The following is a 22,435-nucleotide window of genomic DNA, read 5'->3' as shown; positions in this document are numbered from 1 at the left end:
CTAGTGGTGAAGAATCCACCTGCCAGTGTAGGAGATGCAAGAGACATGGGTTCAATCCCTGGGTCAGGAAGATCTCCTGGAGGAAGAAATGGCAACCCACTCCAGTATTCTTGCCTGGAGAATCCCATGGATGGAGGAGCCTGGAGGGCTACAGTCCTTGGTGTTGCCAACAGTCAGATACGACTGAGCAATTGAATACACATACATACACACATACACACACCCCTGTCCCTCCCTCCTCCTTCCCTCTCCCCACTGGTAACCACTACAGTTTGTTCTCTATATCTGTGACTCTGCTTGTTTTTTGTTATATTTACTAGTTTGATGTGTTTGAGCCTCTGTAGCATTGAATAGGTCTTCTAGATAATTCTGATACCACACCCCCCGCCACTCCAGGTTGAGCACTGGAAATATTCTTCAATCACATCTTAATATAGCTAAATAATATTTTAAGAATTTTAGAAACACATCAAGTTTTGTGTGCATGCCTTTTTAGTCCATGTTTCTTAGTATTATAAGTAGCAAAATATTCTTCAAAGAGGGCAAAATTGTAACCCCTCTCCCCACAAAATGGGACAGAGGAACATAGTGCAACCCTGTGAATACTTTAAATTTTGGTTATCATTCATCCAATAAATGGTGACCAAGTGCTTATATTATGTCAGGCACTATTCCAAGGGCTCCAGATACATGGAGAGATGAACAAGCCAGACCAGATCCCTGCCCTCATGGAGCTTTCACTCCAGTAGGGGGAACCTTAAAGAGAAGCCAATTAGGCCTATGCTCCGAATATAGGTTTTCATGAAAAAATAAAACCTGCTCCATAGTCAATATACTAAACTGCCAGGAGATTAAACAATAACAAGAAACAAACCTGTAGATCACAGACTTGTATTTTTATCACAGCATTTAACTGAAAACTACCAAACCAAGACTGTAGCAACACTCTGATTAAAACAACTGCTGAAGAGTAAAAAGTGCAGGAAAATAGAGTAAGCAATTAGCTCCAGTCCGATGTGAATGTCAGTGAGCGAATCTGGGCACTTTATAGCTCCCAAGCATTGCTCTTTCAACCCTTGGTTGCTACAAATATTAGGTACTCACATTACATTCTGCAATGAAGAAAAACTGCTGCTAAGACCTTGTCATTGTAGAAAAGGCTGTTGAGAAATTCTTTTTGTCTATAATGAGTAAGGACAACTCCAGGAAAAGAAAAAGCCATTTCTGACTTGATTCTTTGTTCATTTATCATACATTTATTAAACTGAGATTGTAACAGTATTTACCGCATAGATTTTGTGAGAGCAAATGAGACTATAAATCCCTTAGTACAATGTCTGGACACAGCAAGCTCTTGGTAAATTTTAACTATCATCATTGTTATATTGGTCTCATTACTGGCAAGGCAGTCCTCCAGGAACTGATGATGTAGACAATTGCGACAAGCCCCCTGCAACAAGAATCTTGGCATCTAGCAGAGGGAGAAGTGTTCTAATTGCTATTGTAGGGATCAGTGATGTCACTGATGAAGTTCTCTGGCAGGGAGCGAAGGGATGTGGGAGAGTTAGGTGAGCCTCACAGGAGGATGTTTTCCTAGTGTCGACTTTTGATGTAGTTGCAATTGTGCAAAGGCAGTTTTAGGAAAAAAAAAATTTTCTGTGATCTGTGTAAAAAGTGGTTGTGATAACAGTGATTGATTAGCAAAGATTCTGCATGAAATTCAAGTGTACAGGGTCATTTTCACTGGTGCTACTAAAGGTTTACAGTATTATATTTGAAGTTTAGGCTATTATAGAATTAAAGCTGGGTGTAAAGAGTGTGATGTTTTGGGATAGAGAGTCAGACAAGTTTGAGCTGCAAAGAACATTTAGAAATCACATGGTCAACACTCTCATTTTGCTAATGAGAAAGATGAGGTGCAGAAAGGTTAGTTCTCAGTGGAAAAATGTATACAGGAACAATCCACACCTGTTTGTTCTGTGCTGTTAATAGGGTAGCCACTGATCACACATGGGTATTCAAATTTAAAATAATCATGATCTTTTAATTCTCTTCCTGTATCTTGCCCCTCCCTCCTTCCCTCTCCCTACTGCTGCTGCTAAGTCGCTTCAGTCATGTCCGACTCTGTGCGACCCCATAGACGGCAGCCCACCAGGCTCGCCCGTCCCTGGGATTCTCCAGGCAAGAACACTGGAGTGGGTTGCCATTTCCTTCTCCAATGTAGGAAAGTGAAAAGTGAAAGTGCAGTGGCTCAGTCATGTCAGACTCCTAGCGACCCCATGGACTGCAGCCTACCAGGCTCCTCCATCCATGGGATTTTCCAGGCAAGAGTACTGGAGTGGGGTGCCATTGTCTTCTCTGCCTCTCCCCACTGCTAACCACTAGTTTGCTTTCTACATATACTCTATATCTGTTTTGTTATATACATTCATTTCTTTTATTTTTTAGGTTCCACTTATAAGGAATAACATAGAGTATTTGTCATTCTCTGTCTGACTTATTTCACTAAGTATAATAGTCCCTAGGTCCATTCAAAGTCACAAATAACAGAATTTCATGATTTTTAAGGCTGAGTAATATTCGACTGCATATGTACACCACATCTTTTTTGTTCATTCATCTGTTGATGGATGTTTAGGTTGCCTCCATATCTTGCCTAGTGTAAATAGCACTCTTACTAACACTGGAGGCACACACATCTTTTTAAATTAGTGTTTTAGTTTTCTTTTCTTCATTGGAGAAGGAAATGGCAACCCACTCCAGTGTTCTTGCCTGGAGAATCCCAGGGACAGGGGAGCCTGGTGGGCTGCCGTCTCTGGGGTCGCACAGAGTCAGACACGACGGAAGTGACTTAGCAGCAGCAGTTTTCTTTGGATATATACCCCAGCAGTGGAATTGCTGGATCATATGAGAGATACAAATACTATCCATAAAGTAAATAACAAGGATATATTTTATAGCACAGGGAAATTAAACCATTATCTTGTAATATCTTTAAATGGCATATAATCTATAAAAATATTGAATTACTGTGTTGTATACCTGAAACTAATATGTATTGTAAATCAACTATACTTTAATAAAAATAAATAAAAATAAAATGATCATGACCACTTAAAATTAAGAATTCAGTTCCTCAGATGAACTAAGGACATTTCATGTGCTCAATGTAACTAGAAGTCCCATATCACATATGTAGATTTTCATCACCCTAAAGTGTTCTACTGGACTGCACTGTGGTAGTTTTATGAAGTGAGAGAGGAAGGTAACTTAGTTACTATTAAAAGCATTTCACAACGAAAAAAGAGTTTATTTCACATCATGACCAAATTTTCCAAATGCATTTCTAAAATTACCTATGTAATTGCTAGCCTATAGAAAAATCTACCTCAGCACACAAATGTTTCACAGGAAAAATTGGGCAATGTCACCAGAGAATGCATGACCCCACAGATGCATCAAAGTTGTATGCATAATTTTGGAAATGGGGTGGAAACTACCTTAATGTTCCAATTGTCATACATTTCAGGAGCAATCTAATGCAAATATCTACTACATAGATTGTCAAAGAGAAGTAGATAAAGACAATATCAGTTCAGTTCAGTTGCTCAGTCATGTCCAACTCTTTGCGACCCCATGAATCGCAGCACGCCAGGCCTCCCTGTCCATCACCAACTCCCGGAGTTCACTCAGACTCACGTCCATCGAGTCAGGGATGCCATTCAGCCATCTCATCCTCTGTTGTCCCCTTCTCCTCCTGCCCCCAATCCCTCCCAGCATCAGGGTCTTTTCCAATGAGTCAACTCTGCACGAGGTGGCCAAAGTATTGGAGTTTCAGCTTCAACATCAATCCTTCCAATGAACACCCAGGACTGAGCTACTTTAGAATGCACTGGTTGGATCTCCTTGCAGTCCAAGGGACTCTCAAGAGTCTTCTCCAACACCACAGTTCAAAAGCATCAATTTTTCAGCCCTCAGCTTTCTTCACAGTCTAACTCTCACATCCATACATGACCACTGGAAAAACCATTACCTTGACTAGACGGACCTTTGTTGGCAAAGTAGTATCTCTGCTTTTCAATATGCTATACAGGTTGGTTATAACTTGGCAATATAAGTGACCATATTTGAGGAGAGATTCCAAAAATAGGAAACAAAGTAGCAAATAAAAGTTCTGTTCTTGAAATGTTGCAAAAGTAAACTTTAAATAGTTAGCTACTTTCCCTATACATTCAGTAAGCAAAAAAATGCAAAGTAGTCTCCCTCCTTTGACAATAATTTTTCAACTACAAAAATACATAATACTATATCAGCTTTTAAAAGACAGTTTTAAAAGAGTGTGTCATATGGAGGGAAAATGTTCTTAAAGTTCTTAGGGACCACAGTTTTTATATAATGATTAGAAACTAGGGGGAGCTAAATTGAAATAATATTTCTTTAAAAGTCCTTCAGGAAGCTGACTTTTTAGACGTGAATATTTTAAGATTTGTGTATCACTAACCAAAATTCTTTATCAATTCACTTTCTATTCACATATACACATACATATGAATTATATAAGTAAATTCCATGTTTAAGTGAAATTTCATACATAAGAAAATTTTTTGCCCCTTTTCTCTCTATATTTCTCTTTCTGACTATTATAGTTCCCTACCAGTGTTCACCATCAGCTTTGGCCTTAATCCTGTAGGCATTCAATATTCCAGTGTACCCTTCCACTAAATGCCAAGTGTGTGACTGTGGTGTGGCTCCCTTTTGGAAATTCCTTTCCCATTACTGTATAGTGTGTTTTTTCCCTCATCTTAATTTTTCTATATTTTATTTTATAAATATTTTGCATCCTATGTCTTAAATTTTCTATTGCCTTTTTCAATAATCTTATAGATTATTGAATGATTCACCTTTTTCAATAGTCTCATAGCTTATATCCTCAGGGAAACATTCTCAGACACCAGTCTATTAACTGTTGCCAAAAGAGAGAATGGGGCTTCCCTGATAGTTCAGTTGGTAAAGAATCTGGCTGCAATTCAGGAGACTCCAGTTCAATTCCTGGGTCAGGAAGATGTGCTGGAGAAGGGATAGACTACCCACTCCAGTAAAGAAACCTCCTGCAATGCGGGAGACCTGGTTCGATCCCTGGGTTGGGAAGATCCCCTGGAGAAGGGAAAGGCTACCCACTTCAGTATTCTGGCCTGGAGAACTCCATGGACATGGGGTCGCAAAGAGTCAGACATTACTGAGCAACTTTCACTTTAAAGAGAGAATGAGAAAAATAAGGACCATGCAGTGACCATAATGTGCATACCATGGTATAGGCAGTTGATTTGTAAACAGTATATTCACATGATTTTATGAATTCCCAGTAAAACTTTGCAAAAATACCCTTCATTTTTTTTATCATTTTCTGCTACAACGAATTAAAATTTATTGGCAAATGTAATTTTGTTTTCAAATATCCATATCAATTTTTTTTTCTTTTTTAACTTTTGATGCTAATTTATTCATAGGGTTTACTGTTAAGTTTGCCATATCTTGTTATGTTATATAAACGTTGGAAATGAATAAAGATTACCCTCTCATTCTCACAGTAGCTGGCTAGCCAGCATAGTTAGATTGTTGTTCAAAATTCAGCCAAATACCAGCAGGACAGGCATTTTCCAAAAATGTGCTATTAGTCACAGAGCTGTCCCATGCTGTCCACCTGAAATATAAGAGCAACAGCAAACAGGGCAGTTTTCACAGCCTGGAGGTGGCCTGCCCTGATTTAAAGGAGAGTTCTGGCTGGGACAGTGGAGAAAAGCAGACTTATGAATAGTTTCAGGTGCAGTAGATATTAAACAGCTCTTGCACCAAAGCACACGTGTACGCCTCCTGTGAACCAAGGCCGGGTGCAGTAGTTCTGGAAGATGGGCTAACCGCTGGACCTGTGGGCCTCGTCCCATTCATCAGCTGAGGCGAAGACTCCTTCAGGCTACTCCGAATTCGGAGGACTTGACTTTTGACTTTCTTCTGGGAGATTTTCAGGGCTAGGTAGACTGTACCTTATGTGACATCTTCACTGTTCTCTTATCCACATTATGCTTCTGTCAACTGAACCTCTAATCAACCCTCCAGTTTCATCCCTCTCCCCGGAGCCCTTCCATTGTACTTGCTCCCCAGTGGCCTCATCCTCCTCCTATGTATCCCCATTTCTTATTCCCTGTTTCTCAGCCCCTCCTCCAGGGTCCTCTGGCCCTGCATCAAGACCTGCTCCTTCTGGATTATTCTTCCCACACAGATTGCATCATTTCCCTTTCAGTCTTCTGCCCATCAGATTATGATGCTGGATCTGGTCTCCATGGACCTGTCCATTCCTCCATCTTCCTCCCTCAGAGTCAGCTTCTCTGAACCTCCCCAAGCTCTGAGCCTAGATTCTTAGGGTTTTAGAAGTGGAAGGAACTTGAGAACCTCTCTAGCCCAGGACTCCACTGTTCATCTGAAAACACTGAGGCCAAGGGAGAGGATGGGGTTGTTTGCAGAGGACAGTCCTTGCTCCTCTGTTCTATCCTGTATCTGTGTGTGTGGATGTGTAAACACAGGTACATTTTAACTAGATTTCTGTCCATTTGGTGGTATTTTTGTAATTTAACCCAAGAAAATGATTCCAATGATAGAAATTTTAGGGTGGGAGACAGGAGTGTCTATCTTAACAGGCCACCAGAAAATATATTTTAGAGCAATTATGTCATTCAAAAGATATTGAGCACTTGTGGTATACTGGATGCTGTCTTAAGCACCAAATAAACAAGATAAAGTACTTTGAGGAGCTCAGTTGTAGTAGGGGTGAGGGGTACGCACATGGATAGTTATAACACACTGTGATAAAATCAGAGCTAGAGATAGTAGAGGGCGTCTCTATTCTCTATTTCTCAGAGCACTGAGAAAGTGAGTTGCTTGGCAAAAGGTGAAGGGAGTTTCAGGGAGATGATCATGAGATGAATTTCAAGGAGGCAAAGGAATCATGCAGGCTGAGTGAAGGACAGAGAGAGGCTAGGCCAGGCAGAGGGAGCAAGATGGGGATGTGGGGGACACCATGGAGAAGAGAGAAGAGAGAAATTAAAAACAGTACAAGTTTGAAGATGCACTGAATCAAGAAACTGTCACACCTCGAAGCCAGAAGCTAGGAACATGCTGGGCTGTACATACCAAGCTGACATGCATGGCTGACAGCAATAGCAGCTGTCTACTATGTGCTGGGCTCTGCGTGAGGAAATTTACATTTAGACTTTGTGGAATCAGCACAAGCACGTGAGGTGGGTGTTGTTATTATTATTTGTTTACAAGTAAAGGAACCGAGGCCAGGAGAGGTTAAGTAACTTGCCCAAGGCTGCACTGCTGACCTGGATCCAAGGTCCGACCCAAGGGTCTTATGCAAACTCTGGATCACTTAGTCATCCCTTTCCCTCTCCCATACAGTGCTGTCTGGGTGGAGCCCAGTTTGGGAGGCCCCAAAAGTGGGAGGGAGGCCCAGGAAGGAGTCCTTCCCAGGCAAGCAGGCAGGCAGGCAGGGTCCTCTGCATACAGCTGTAGGAAGGTAGAATCAGCAGAGAATAGTCTTTGTTACAGCTCCACTCAGTGGCCCTTAGCCCTGGAAGCACAGCAGAGTCGTCAAGGAGATACCAGCCTGGGCTTCACTCTGCTGCTGCTGCTGCTAAATCACGTCAGTCGTGTCCGACTCTGTGCGACCCCATAGACGGCAGCCCAACAGGCTCCTCTGTCCCTGGGATTCTCCAGGCAAGAATACTGGAGTGGGTTGCCATTTCCTTCTCCAATGCATGAAAGTGAAAACTGAAAATGAAGTCACTCAGTTGTGTCCGACTCTTAGCGACGTCATGGACTGTAGCCTACCAGGCTCCTCTGTCCACAGGATTCTCCAGGTAAGAGTACTGGAGTGGGTTGCCATTGCCTTCTCCGGGGCTTCACTCTAGAGGTTCCCATTTAACTGGGAACTGAGCAGTAGGTTTCAAAAGATCCTCAGGTGACTCTAACCAGCAGTCAGGCATACTGGAAATCGCTGCTTCTATGCAAGGCTTGGGGTGTGTCTTCTTATATAGGCCCTGGATACATTTCCCTTTCTCCCTATTCTCTGTCAACCTTTCTTTCCCTCCAATATCAAAATTTTTGCACCTATTCAGGTTCCCTTTAAGCTCACAACACAGTCACTGCTTACCCCTCTATTATCTGTGCTTACTCTCACATCCTGGTGAAAAGATATCAAAGATACAAGGGCTGAACAGGAAGAGAAAACTCACAAACACACAGGGAAGGGATCCTGTCCATGCATGAACTCAGTGACTGATTAGTTTCCTGTATAAGTGATGGCTAGGCTGCAGAAACAGGGTGGAAGGGGTGTGAGAGATAAGACCCATCTGGCCAAGAGGTAAGGACTGGGAGGGTGCCATGGGCTGTTTCTTCAGAGCCCCCGAGGAAATATCTCTCATGTTTCTCCTATGCACTGACTGCAAGCCTGTCTGCACCCCTCCTGTTCCTTCCATCATTTGCAGCATTATTCATAGGACTGCAGATTCTAGGCTGGACTGTGATTCAGATGCTATCCTAAGAGATAACCTATTCATTTGATTTTTTTTTTTAATGTCAGAAAAGTTAAGCCAGGTAAGAAAATAGATGAGTAAACTGTGGAAAGGGACTGTGCCCCAAAGTCAGGGACAGGATGACCAAAGCCCTTCTCGCACAGGGAAAAGTGTAGAAATGGATAGGATGCTAAGGGCAGAAAGCAGCAGCAGGGTCTGTTAGGGAGGTAAGGAACACAAATAATCCACAAAGCCTGGGCTGTCAGAGTCAGGCAGATGCCAGTACACCCCATCTGCTCTCACCCTCTCCCACCGCTCCTTGCTCACTCTGAGCACTAAACACATCTGCCTACATTCCTTACACACGGTCTCTTTCCTTTGCCCTGCTCTTCCTCTGCCTAGAATGATCTTCCCTGATCTCCCAGTGAATTACCCCTTTACTTTCTTCATGTGTGTACCCTCGTGCGTGCTCAGTTGCTAAGTCCTGTCCGACTCTTTTCAAACCCATGGGCTGTAGCCCACCAGGCTCCTCTGTCCATGTAATTCTCCAGGCAAGAATACTGGAGTGGTTACCATTATCTTTTCCAGGTTATCTTCCTGATCCAGGTATCAAACCCGAGTCACCTGCATCTCCTGCATTGGCAGGTGGGTTCTTTACCACTGAGCCATCTGAGTCTTTATTCAAATGCCGCCTTCTTCATGAAGACTCCCCCAGACACCTTATTTATCTCTTGAGCCAACACTCCATCCCCCTTCTCTGCTTTTTCTCCATATCAGTCTTTATACCATGGAGGCAGAGATATTTGTTCTTTGCTTTATTTGCAGCATCTAGAATAGAGACTGACACATGATAGATACTTGATGCATACCGAATAAATGAATGAATCCTGCTTTGCCTTACAAGTGTTAGAATAATTGTCTGTCTAGCTCATTAGACTATCAATCTCTAAGGACAGAAATGCACTGTATTCCCCTTGTATCTCTCACAGCACCTCCTACACAAAAGTTTACATGTATTGTTATAATGAGGGCTTCCCAGGTGCTTCATTGGTAAAGAATCTGCCTGCCAATGCAGGAGATGCAGGAGACATGGGTTCAAACCCTGGGTTGGGAAGATCTCCTGGAGGAGGAAATGACAATCTATTCCAGTATTCTTTCCTGGGACATTCCATGGACAGAGGAGTCTGGTGGGCTACAGTCCACGGGGTTGTGAAAGAGTCGGACATGACCGAGCAACTGAGCATGCACACACGATTATTATAATAAACTGAATTAGGCATTACCTTGACATCCTTCAGCTTCTCCTGAAGGAGCTAGTTTATTTGGTTGGCGGCTACTGTCATGTACTGCCCTTATTTTACGGTTTTGGCACTGACTCACTTGAGAATACAATTCCAGAAATTTATGGCAATTTAAAAGCTTTGTTTAGTTCAAGAGGAGGTCACTGTAGACAATTCCTCATTTAATTTGCATAATCCTAGTACTTCCAATCATTGTGGACACCTTCAGAGAGGAAGGCATGGGGGTGATTTTCATATTGGGCTCAACATCTTTTTTTTCAGTTTGGTTCTTTTAATTATAATAGTTATAAAAATGATATTTATGGAGTGCCAAAAGTCTTGGTGTTTTTATGAAGAATTACTTTTGGAAATAACATCATTCTAGACATTTTGCCTTCTTAATCTTATTCATTCAGAGAACATAACGTATTCTGCTGAGGAACTATCACCAAAGTATTTTTTCTTTTAAATAGGTATGTGAATATGACAATATAATGTATTGTAGCAATCTTATTTCAATGACTTTTTGGATAACGGCAGTATCCAAGTAGAAACCTGAGAATTATCTCTTCGTGAATAGGTTATCTGGGAAAGATATTCTGATGAAATATCTTAATGAAAACAATTCCCATTCCTCCCTTTCTTCTCACATATCGCCTTCACAATTTTGAAGTAAAAAAGTTAACAGCATGCTAGTCTTAACTCTTGGATACTAGGAAATCATCATGTTGCACTTGAGAAAGCCACTTGTTTTAGTGAAAGTGATAAAAGAAATACACACCTATGGATGATACACAGACAAGATCTGCTGCAGTTCGAGACCTAAAATGTTTAGTATCTCACTGTTGAGGTGCCAACAACTGGCTTTTGGACTTGGTATTGCTCCATAAATATCTGCTGAATTGCTAGAGTAAGCAACTAATAAATTATTAAGTTGGGCATACAAAAGAGTAAAAACATTGGCAGGAAATGTTAGGGCTTTTCCCAGGTGACCATTCAGAATCTCCAACTTCTACCTCTCCTGTAGGCTGAGAGGATGCTCTAATGAAAGGAGAGGTTGAGAGAGGTAAGTCCTTCTGTCCCAGCTCCTAATGAGGCAGGTGCTGTCATCAAGTCACTCTGACTCCGCCCCTCTGCTTGGCTTCTACTCTTTGTCTACCTTTTATAGTCAATTCTTTTCTTCCTCTTTTATCTCCCCCATGTTTCCCATTTCTCGAGGTTAATGTCCCCTTTGGCATCCAGCATTATGTCCCACTGGTGACACTGACTAAAAAGATAGTTGGATCTTTGAGGGAAAAAGCAGTTTTAGGCTTCCTTATACATGCTTAGTCACTCAGTTGTGTCTGACTCTCTGCAAGTCAATAGACCGTAGTATGCGAGGCTCCTCTGTCAATGGAATTTTTCAGGCAACAGTACTGGACTGGGTTGCCATTTCCTCTTCCGGGGTATCTTCCTGACCCAGTGATCGAACCTGTGTCTCCTGCATTGTAGGCAGATTCTTTACCCGCTGAGCTATCAGAGAAGCCCCAGACTTCTTTAATACCCCCAAATAATATGGACAGAGTACAGATGCACTTAGCTACCATTTATTAAATTCCTCCTACAGGCCAGGTACTGTGCCAGAGGCACTACATACGTTATCTCTAATCCTAAAAAGAACAGTAGCATGTGCTTAAAGTCACACCTTTAAGTACCTTGCTTAAAGTCACACCACTAGTAAGTGGAAGTAGCAGAATAAACATCCACATCTGATTCCTGAGCCCATTATATGTGCACATGTACATTCATTCATTCATTTGACACTATTTACTGAGTATTATAATGCAGACAAGTTCCTAGGTATTGGGGCTAGGAGACAGTCACCAACTTCATGAAGTGAGAGGTATATGGGTTTTAACTACTGAATTTGAACTTAAAAAAGAATATTTTCTTCACAAATTCACTTTTCAGATTTCCTTTGTTCTCCAAAAAAGGTGACTTGGCACAGTTGGAAGCAAGGTATTTGGGTTAATAAGATCTTGTCTGTAATTGCTGTTAGAGTTGCTGCTGCTTAAAATGATGGAATTTTGGGGAAGGCAGGTCATGACATTAGGAGAAGTCAGGTGAAACTTAAAAATAGACTCCAGTCAGGAGAAACTGAATTTAGACTGAGCAGGTAATCATTTAGGAACATCTGACATGTACTCGGGAGTTTCCCAGGTGGCTCAGAGGTAAAGAATTCACACAGCAATGCAGGAGACATGGGTTTGATCTCTGGGTCAGGAAGATCCCTGGAGAAGGAAACAGCAACCCACTTCAGAATTCTTGCCGGGATAATCTCATGGACAGAGGAGCTTGGCTGACTATAGTCCATGGGGTTGCAAAGAGTTGGGATGTGACTGAGCGACTGAGCATACTACATGTACTTTAACTTCTTTCTTAGCCAACTTATGAAATCAAATGACTGAAAATGCCACCCTTCACAGCCCTTTGGGCATAACCCACCTACAGTGCTCCACTGGTAAATGTACAGTGTGGGCTTAGTTGCTCAGTCATGAGCAACTAAGAGTTGGCTCTTTGGGATACCATGGACTGTAGCCCACCAGGCTCCTCTGTCTGTTGGGATTCCTCAGGCAAGAATACTGGAGTGGGCTGCCATGCCCTCCTCCAGATCTTCCCAACCCAGGTCTCCTGCATTGCAGGTGGATTCTTTATCGTCTGAGCCACTGGGGAAGCCCATGAATGCTGGAGTGGGAGGCCTATCCCCTCTCCAGGGGATCGTCCTGACCCTGGAATTGAACTGGGGTATCCTGCATTCCAGGCAGATTCTTTACCAGCTGATCTAAAGGAAACATTTCTGTAGACTCCACTCCTGGACCAGAGAGCCAGGCTGTGTGCACCACAGAGACAGCAGTGGGGAGTGTGCTGTGCCAGGAGCAGCATCCTTCTGTCTTAGAGGAGTATCTTTGTGCTGTTGCCCAAATCTTCTCCCCACTCTTCTTTCATCTTTACTGCAATGACTTTGTTTCAGCTTTGTTTTCAGCTATCTCTGAGCTTTGCTGTTGAACAGCGAGGCCATCTGGGATGCATTATCATAACTGCTTAATCTCAACTGCTTAATCTGGCTGAGATTGGGTGAGGAGACTGAAGCAAGTTGGAAAAGCAGTTGGAAGAGTCCATGAGGAGCTCAGAATTTTAAAACTCATTCCAATAGCATGGGGGATAAAGAGGAAAAATGGTCAAGGAAGGCAGAGGAGGCCTCTGCAGATAACTTTATCTTCTGTATGAGTAATCCTATTTATCTTTGATCTGCTCTAGATGGGCAAATAGAAAAGTGCCCAATAAACTAAAGTGTAAAGTGAAAGTCGCTCAGTGGTGTCTGACTCTTTGCGATCCCATGGATTTATATAGTCCATGGAATTCTCCGGGCCAGAATAATGCAGTGGGTAGCCATTCCCTTCTCCAGGGGATCTTCCCAACCCAGGGATTGTACCAAGGTCTCCCGCATTAAAGGCAGATTCTTTACCAGCTGAGCCACCATGGAAGCCCAAGAATACTATATAGAATCCCAATACTATATAAATCCCAATAAACTAAAGTAGGATGTAATTGTTGAATTCAGAATGAAAAATACAACAAGATTCCTATCCATGTAAAGATTCATACCCTATTGCTTATTTAATACATCTTGGATTTCCAACTCCATGTTAGGTTTGGCTTGTTGAACTTGAAACTGTTGCAGAATTTGTATCCAGCTCTTTAGCTACCATTTTTGCAGTATCTTCAACTTATGAGGCAATATGCAATATTAGCAAAAACACTGCTGGGCGTCAATAGACCAAATGGGTTTTGATCATACTGACATTAAATGGTAGCAACAGAATTAGAACCCACATTCAATTCAAAAGCCCAAATATATCCAAATAGTTCATTTATGCATTCACTGAACATCCACTAAGTACCAGTGGAAAATCATTTTACCTTACTGGATCTTGGTTTCTTTTTTAGTACAATGTGGGAAATAGGCAAAACTTGAATTTTCCAAGTGATGAATACAGACTACTGGTTATGCTAGAGATGACTGTAATTCATGCACAGGGACTTGGCATTAAATAACATTGAACCACCTGGGGTAAGAGTTATTTCCCTCTAATTCCTTTTTTAATCCTCCTGTTTATTCAAGGAGAAAAGCCTCAGTTTGATGCTACAATGTCTTTAATATCCCCAAACAATTTCAACTATGTAGCACAAGAAAACCTGGCTATCAGTTTCAAAGGATTTTGGCCCTATCTGGCTAGGATTTAATAACATTACTTTGCCTTGTCTGTATTTTTTATGGTTCACTTCAATTTATTGGAAAGTGTATTCGTTTTCCATTTCAAATCGTGATGTAAAAGTTCCTTTTATAATAAATGCATTTAATATTAAAGAGTTTATTTAAACGATGTATTAAATAATTGTAAAAGTGATGGATGGGTCGGCTGAAATGAAGGTGGTGTGTGACCGGCTAGAATTTGCAATGTTTGAGATGAGTTAGAAAATCTCTAAGGTCGGCTACCCTCACTTGTCACAATGTTCTAAGATTCATTTGTAGCACTGAAGCTTTAGAAGGCACTGGATGTTCCTGATTCTACTCCACTCTCACCATGGCTGAGCCCTGACACAGGGCACTAGCAGCAGGTTCAGATCACTCCAAGGGCTTAGGGAAGAGCGTCTTGGACAGGGGAGCTTTGAGAGGGCCACTCTGGCATTGAGTCACCAGGGAGACGTGTGACTCATGTAAAAAAGTGGCATATCTTCTATTTTACAAATGTGCAACAGACAAGGGTTTTGGAACCAGAAAACTCTTTGCGTTTATCAGCTGTGTGGTTTTTGAGTAAGTAATTTAATGTCTCTGTTTCAATTTTCTCATTTGTAAAAATGAGAAAAATACCCACAAGGTTGTTATAAGGATTAAGTAAGGTGAGCAAATCAAGTAATAAATGGTAACTATTATTTGTATTCATACGAGGACCAAAATGAGCTTTTGAAAATATATGTTATACATGATTCTAATATCTGAAGGACAAGGAATTGGTATCTGGCTTCATTAAAATGTACTCAACAACTTTACTGATGGAAACCTGCATCTCTTCCTATCTCCCCAACCTCAGTGAATTTCTGTTTAACCAGCAGATGACAGAAACCTGGGATCATTCTAAATTGCTTCCCTTTTCTCCTTTTTCACATAAGGATCAAAATGTAATCATAGCACTGCCATGGATGGCTAAAAACAGCCCGGTGTATTAACCGAACATTTTTATCATGTAAATATAGATACTAAACTTGTTCTTTGCAGCCTATCAGTAAATCAGTGATGAAGAAGTTATTTTTCAGATCTCAAAATTCCATGTAATATTTATAGCCTCTGAATATATTTAAAGCTAAGCATACCAAGGATAAGAAAAAGTTCCATAAGGGGAGAAATAAATATGCTAAATGTGTGCAGTATATCTGTCCTACGAGGCCCAAGCATGCTTCACGCAGTGCTGAGAGTTTGTGAGTGAGAGCTAAGCTGCGCTTCCCTGGTTGTTCTTTTTAACTATAAAGGAAGGTGATAAATTATAAATGTACCCCAGCCACCCAAGTCTGACAGTTTTAATTTTCATTTTAACAATATGTACAACACCAAATGCATGAAACTCAGCTGGAATATGACAAGGCAGCAGAGGATATTCGGAAGGTGAGAGAGAGAAGGTGAGTCTGACCTTCCTGCCGGTTAGTTCTTGTTGGGCGGCCGCTAGTAGGGCAGCCGATGTATTCAGTGCCTCACACTCAGCCATCTCTGTGCTCGAAGATGACTGTTCATCTGCTGCTTTGTACCCAGGCTTACCATGCAGATGACTGCCTGAGGATTCAATTGATTCTTAGATCCTCACATAATCTGAATAAAATGAATACTTCCCTGCTTTACTTTTCATCCCACTTTTCCCCTTCATTGCCTACATTTGGTCATCAGTAATACACATGGTATTTCTTGGTTTCCATATTGTCTCTTCTTTTTCTCTCTTGCAAATGAGACCCCTATCTTTTAATGTTCTTGCACTGCCTTTCTTTCTCCATCATTCTTATTTATTAAGCATTTTGACTCAGAACATCATTGCCTAGTTATTTCAAATGTGACCATCTCCCTGCTTTGCATGGAGTCCTCAGAAGAGGACGTGGGAAACATGTCATTTTATAGACACTGTACAATTGCGATTAGGGTTTAAAAAGTCCCAAACAGGCCTAAACAGGAACTATAGTTTGGGTTTGGCAAACCAATGAAAGGAATTATTAAAATGAAGTAATATCAGAAAACGAATGCCATCAACCTTCTTTATCTTTTTCATTAAAAACGAATTCCACAGGGAAACTCTGAATGTGGTCATGTGGCAGGCACCTGTGTCCTGGGAGATGAGGAAGGCAGGCAGGAAGGAGGGGGTGGTGACTGTGAAGGTAGGTGGGGAAAATGCAAAACTTGTGAGCCAAATTGAATTTAAATATGGCAGTTTTTGGAAACATGACTGTCAAGATGAATAATTATATCACCAGTAAGTATGATAGTCATTTTTGCCTTATAGGAAAATCACAGACTAGTAAATGCCTTTACAGGAAAGTGTTCAGTATAATAAAACTATTTTGAAGTCTCAGAAGAAGGGCTAACATAACCATATTTAATTGATCTAGTCTTATAAACTCTGTGCAAGGAATAATGCCATGTCAGGCTTTCCTAGAAGTCTGTCTATGTATGGGAGGTAAGCAGCAGGATGGGACAAGTGCTCCATTGAAGGGAATCATTGCCTTTGGGCTGTTTTTAGGTAAAAGTTATTCTTCCACCTCACTCATCATTTCCTATTTCATTATCACAGATTCCTCACCTAAATATATTCACAGAGAAAATTTTTCAGGTTTTTTGAAGTAGGTGAGATACAAGATGGTGACCATGGGGAGCACTGTATTGACTTAAATGGTGTAGGTAGCACATGTGAGGTTACTAAGCCCTCTCTTCTCCCTTCACTAATCTCAGAGTACTCGTCACTCATTATTACACCTGCCTTATCATCATCGCCCTTCCGACAAGGAGCTTATAGGATTGCTTTTTACTAGGTCTGTGGCTTTGCCTAAGTTACTTAACTAGTTATGCCTTAGTTTCCTTAACTCTAACGTTGGCATAATAACAGTTCTGCCTTCATGCAACTGTTGTAAAAGTTAAATGAGTTTATATCCATAAAGAGCATAGAACAATACCCAGCACATCATAAGCAGTACATAAATGTCTGATGGAAAAAAAAACAGTGATTATCATTGTTAACAACACCCATGTTGTATTCAGTGAGAGATCACTGTGTACAATCATTGCTCTATTCTTCTCTGAGATCCGTGTTTCTCTGAGGTACTCTGCTCATGGACATGGCAGAATACGGGGTGATTAGGTCCATGGTTTTGTTGCTACTTCAATACTAGAGTTTGGCAGGCACTGCAAACTCACTTGAGGCATTCCCAGCGGCAGTGTGCTCAGCACCTCCACTCTGTGCCTGAACTGACTGGCGGGCAACTGCTCCTGACAGGACTGATGATTTGAGCATCAGGAAAACTGCTGTTCTGTATTTTTAGGCTGAAAGACTTTTGTTCTGATTTGGACTATACCAAGGCAAGCATGCTGTGTTCCCAAACATGGGCGGGATGCAACTGGATAACCTAAGACCAATACATTTAATGAAATGATTACATTATTAACTGAATTCCCCACCAGTCATTGTTCACAGATTGAAATTTCACAAAATCAAAGACTGATGAAGGCTTTTGCTTACATCACAGAGAAAAATCTGTTTAAGCCTTTGGACTATCTTTGATAAAATACTGGATGGTCTAGTTCAAGGAGTTAAAATTAAATTCTCTAAAGATTCCTACAGTCTAACCAAACATACCATTTAATGAGAGAAATCCCTGCTCAGAGATAGCTTTTACCCCATTATGTCTATAGGACAAAAGCAGAGAGACAGAAATTGACTGTGCCCAGAAAATTCACGGATCATTTTAAACATGTTCTCACCTCTGCTAGATGAAAAATGCAAAGCCTTTGGCATCAGGTAGATCTGGGTGCTGAGTTCTGACACTTACTAGCTATGTGATCTGAACTATGTTTCAGTTTCCTCATCTGCAAAGTGTGAAGCTGACATTTCCTTAAAGTTGTATGGCTAGAATTAAATGAGCAAACTTTGGTAGATCCTATGAGGGTGCCTGGCATACAAGAGCTATTCTGCAGATGCTTGTGTGCCCCTGGCTCACTGCTCTGCTCGTAGTTAGGACCTGAATAGCAGGGGCCATTAGCAGGTGAAGGCGCACCTGTGCCCTCAGAGCCTGAGCCCCTCAAACAGGCTCAGCTGATGCTCTTGGAAATTATCCTCACTTGCCTACTTCTTCTCCACCCCAGCTCCTCTATGCCTTTGTTGGCTTTTGTCCCTGACTGGACCCTCACTTTTTAGTATTCCTCATGGTTTACCCTGAGACTCTTGGCTTTGAACCTGACCTCATATTTTTTATACAGATTTTGTTCTGGGTTTTTGTCCCTATTTCTTCAAGTTCCAGATTCACGGTGCGGCTTTGTGCTTCTATGGTGGTCCCAATAGCACATGCCAGTCCTTCCTCACCCATGGCTCAAAGGCTGCCTCACCAAAGCAAAACAAAACAACACCTTGCATACATTTTCATCATCTTTTCAGAAACAGAGTTTCCTTGTTACAGAAAATCTCTTCTCAAAACCTCTTAGCGTGCTTTCGGTTTCATCTCGTGTCATCTGTAATGGTTCCAGCAGTAAGCCTGGACTCTCTGGGTCCTGGTTTAAGGCAGAAGCTGGGTGGGATGGACCAGGAAAGTGCATCAGGCAGGGTGAGGGGCACCAAAGCAAACACATACAGCAGATGCTGAAGTGGGAGTTCAGTCTTGGCTATCTGGGGAATTGCTTGTGAGAGGGCATGAGTGTGTGAGTGTGTGCCATGGCAACGCTCTACCATGGAAGGAAAGGGGTTATCTGCCACCAAATTGTGACTGGGCTGACTATATCTGACTATAGAGTTGTATCCACCACAGCTGAATTTAACAAATTTGTGGAAAGTGACTTTAAAAGAGTTGTTAGCATTGTGCCTCAATGCCTCTAAACCAATGGGCAGCTGAAAGGCAGATACATCTTCTTCAGGTTGCACTGAAGTGAATTGCTATTGGAAATGGGCTAACAAAATGGTTCTGAAGCCTCATCATTTTTAACAGAAAAATTTAGTCTGATCTGGAAATAAGATTGCCTTCAGCATTTCCATTAACATTGACAAAAATAACCTGATCCAGTTGCTTCTGCTTCTACATATGCCTCTTCTCTTTAAATGATAGATCTACAAGAAACCCTTTGTGGTAACCTTGTTCTGATGATTGATTACAAAGACAGCAAAGCAGGATGTTTGAGAGAATCATCTGTGATCACCATTAAAGAGAATTGGAGTTTTAAAATAAAGCAAGAACATAATCGGCTTTGTTTTTATGGCAGAGACTAGCCTAACCTGATTAAATTTTGAGAGGCTCATTGCTAGGAAAGCAGAAATCTGGCCCATAAAAGCCTGTGATCATCCAGTCTCAAATTAGGCCCCAAAGAAGGTACTCTTTCTATCTCACCTCGGATATGACTAAGGAGAATACTGGACAAAGAAGAACCTCCCAGAGGGTCTACCCAAGGGGACAAGTCCCCAGGCAGGGTAGGGAGTCCCAGAAATTCCCGATCATCAGAATTTTGGCACTGGAAGGGATTTCCTTTGATTTCTTTTCTAAAGGAATGCTTTTACTGTAGTTGTCCTATTCCTCCACTGACGTTGTGTATTGAGGGAAGATGGGTAGAGCCAGACAAATTGACTGTTTACAGGTGACAAAATGCAAACCATTTCACATTGGGAGCCATGTCTGCTCCTGATGGGAAAGGTGGTACGTGACTATGTGCTGGGTGCAAAGACTGGGCGGGACTTCAAAAGCTCCTGGGTATCTGGCCACCCAGAGGCACACACTTGGATGGGGACCACCACAGACGATGTGTCCAGCCTTCCTTGCCCCTGGATGCGGTCACACGACTGATTCTCACTAACGGGATCTGAGCTGAGTGTTGAGTGCTACTTCCCCACCACAGACGATGTGTCCAGCCTTCCTTGCCCCTGGATGCGGCCACACGACTGATTCTCACTATCGGGATCTGAGCTGAGTGTTGAGTGCTACTTCCCCACCACAGACGATGTGTCCAGCCTTCCTTGCCCCTGGATGCGGCCACACGACTGATTCTCACTATCGGGATCTGAGCTGAGTGTTGAGTGCTACTTCCACATCATTTCTTTAAAGGAAAACCAATGGCCCTTCAAGTCTGCTCCTTCCACTGGTGGGAGCACTGGCAGCTTCCACCACGACGGAGATGACGGAAAACAACATGGGAGGAACCTGGGTTTTGGAATAATCTAATGGAGCAGAGCCACCCTTCCAACCTGACTGCTCACTCCAAATAGTCAGGGAAGTGAGAAATGAACTTCTGTTATATGTAAGCTTCTGTTGTTTTAGATCTCTTTGGTATAGCAAATATATCCTCCTTTAGCCCAATGCATGAAATCATGATTTCAGAATGATTCAATATATCTTATAAAAGAACAAATATAAGCATCATCTCTAGAATAATTTGAAATTTCAGCTCCAATGATCACCAAGTCATTTTTCTAGACATTATAAACTCTTAGGTCAGCAGAAAATTTGAATCTGGGGTATATCACACCCTCTGAAATTATATGTAAAAAAGTACAATACACACATAAAATTTTTCATTTTTATCAGCTACTCAAAAGTAGTCTTGAACGAATTCAAGTATTGTTATACCTGGTCAGGATGATCCCCTGGAGAAGGAAATGGCAAACCATTCCAGTATTATTGCCTGGAAACTCCCATGGACTGAGGAGCCTGGTGGGCTATATTCCATGTGGTCTCAAAGAGTCAGACATGACTTAACAACTAAACAACAAGAAGAACAAAAAATCTTGGTAATTCTGCATCATCCAGTATCAAGAAGAAACACTTATAAGGTTGCCCTATGCTGGTGAGATGAACATGTTAGCTAAATGACAAATGACCATTTTTGCCAATAGGATGCTCTGGTGCTCTTGGCTTAGTGTTTAGACATGAAAATTTGTATTCAATAGGCAGTCAGGAATGGCTAATCATGTTTCTCTTGGCTGCCATGAAGTACTCTTGTTGAAAACTAGTCCTTTGCTCACTATTGCCACCTGAATAGAATTAATTTAACAACACTTCCAATCCGTTGAACTGTTTTGGATGTGCCGTGGAGACTGCTATCACGTGCACACATATCTAGATGTCACACAGTCTAAGTCCACACAGCCACAAACATAAAACACCACCAAGCACCATCAGGCTCCAGTCCGACATAGCATGAAACGATGGTCGTTCAGTGTTGGCCTCTTAAAGATTTTTAAGATGGGAAATCTCATAAGCAAACATAGACAGACCTGGCTGTCCTTTTGACTAAGTGCATCAAGGAAAATATTTATTTCATATATAGGAAAATACACAAGTGCCCTTTACAGAGCAGAGAATGTAGCAAGCTGTTGCAATTAGACCTTAATATGGAGGACTAGAGGGGAAAGCACTACTTCATTTTCATTCTTCAGAGATTTTGTGAAGAATATGAGGGTTCATAAATTATTTGGGTATGGTGGGAGAAGGTGAGGGGGATTGGAGTCTGTAATTCACAATATGTATTTTTAAAAAGGCTTAGATAAGGAGGTAATACCTGACTGCAGGAGATATACTCAGTAGTTACAATAAAATCCTACAAGAAAGCATTGTTATTGATGGTCATATTTATTTATCCATTATAAGCATCAAGAAAAAACCCAGAAGGGACAGTCAAGGCGTTTTCTGTGAATAACACTGGGAAACTTGTGTTTTGGACATTTTCAAAACTCAAAGTATTTTGCTTGTTCTTAAAAGTGGCAATTCTAGTATGACAGGGAAGATAAACATCCTTAATAAGTTTTCATCTCACATATTTTACTGCTTGTGTAAACCATTATTAAAAACCAGAAAACAACTATTCCCTTGCTCCTGTAAACTTTAAATGGTCATTTTTCAAGTCATTCAAATGAAGGCTAATTTTGATTGAATCAAACACCAAAAATGCTCCTGATGAGGACAGGCTTATAAACCTCACCATACTGAGTCAGGGTTTGGGGGTTTTGTTTATTCTGGGCAGCATGATTTGACCCACAGAATGGCTATCTGAAACCAAGTAATAAAAATCTTTTCTATAATGGGGTTCCACTGTATTGGCTTTAAGATCAAATGTCACTTTTCTTTGATCTCTGTTGCTCAGATGTTCTCATTATGTGGAAAAGAATCCAGCAGGTGTTCAATTGTTTATTCAGTAAAGGGGAAGGTGAGCTGGGATTAAACTGTTATGACATAGCCTTGTTTTAGCCCCGATGATTCTCACTGAATTTGGAATAATTGTGTTGCTGCAATAGCAATCTTGCTAAGTACAATAGAACGTGG

The 22,435-nt window shown here is 41.5% G+C and overlaps 1 protein-coding gene across 9 annotated transcripts in view; it reads right to left on the bottom strand.

Annotated features, from left to right (window-relative positions):
* HS3ST5 (heparan sulfate-glucosamine 3-sulfotransferase 5) overlaps nt 1-22,435 on the bottom strand; it is a 298,567-nt gene that overhangs the window by 71,736 nt on the left and 204,396 nt on the right. For 2 of the 9 annotated variants that reach the window (XR_015132749.1, XR_015132752.1), the window contains one exon: nt 17,049-20,875. The exons of the other annotated variants lie outside the window; for them this stretch is intronic. The gene's annotated coding sequence lies outside the window, so the exon portion shown is untranslated. Of the gene's footprint in view, nt 1-17,048; nt 20,876-22,435 lie in introns of those variants that run through there. 9 annotated transcript variants of the gene reach the window in all.

The sequence above is a fragment of the Bos grunniens genome, chromosome 9 (assembly GCF_055505025.1).
Source record: "Bos grunniens cultivar Pamir isolate PY7600 chromosome 9, Bosgru_T2T1.0, whole genome shotgun sequence".
In the NCBI taxonomy this organism is placed as follows: Eukaryota; Metazoa; Chordata; class Mammalia; order Artiodactyla; family Bovidae; genus Bos; species Bos grunniens.
Note: the sequence above shows the minus strand (reverse complement) of the source record. Positions and strands in the feature narration are given on the sequence as shown.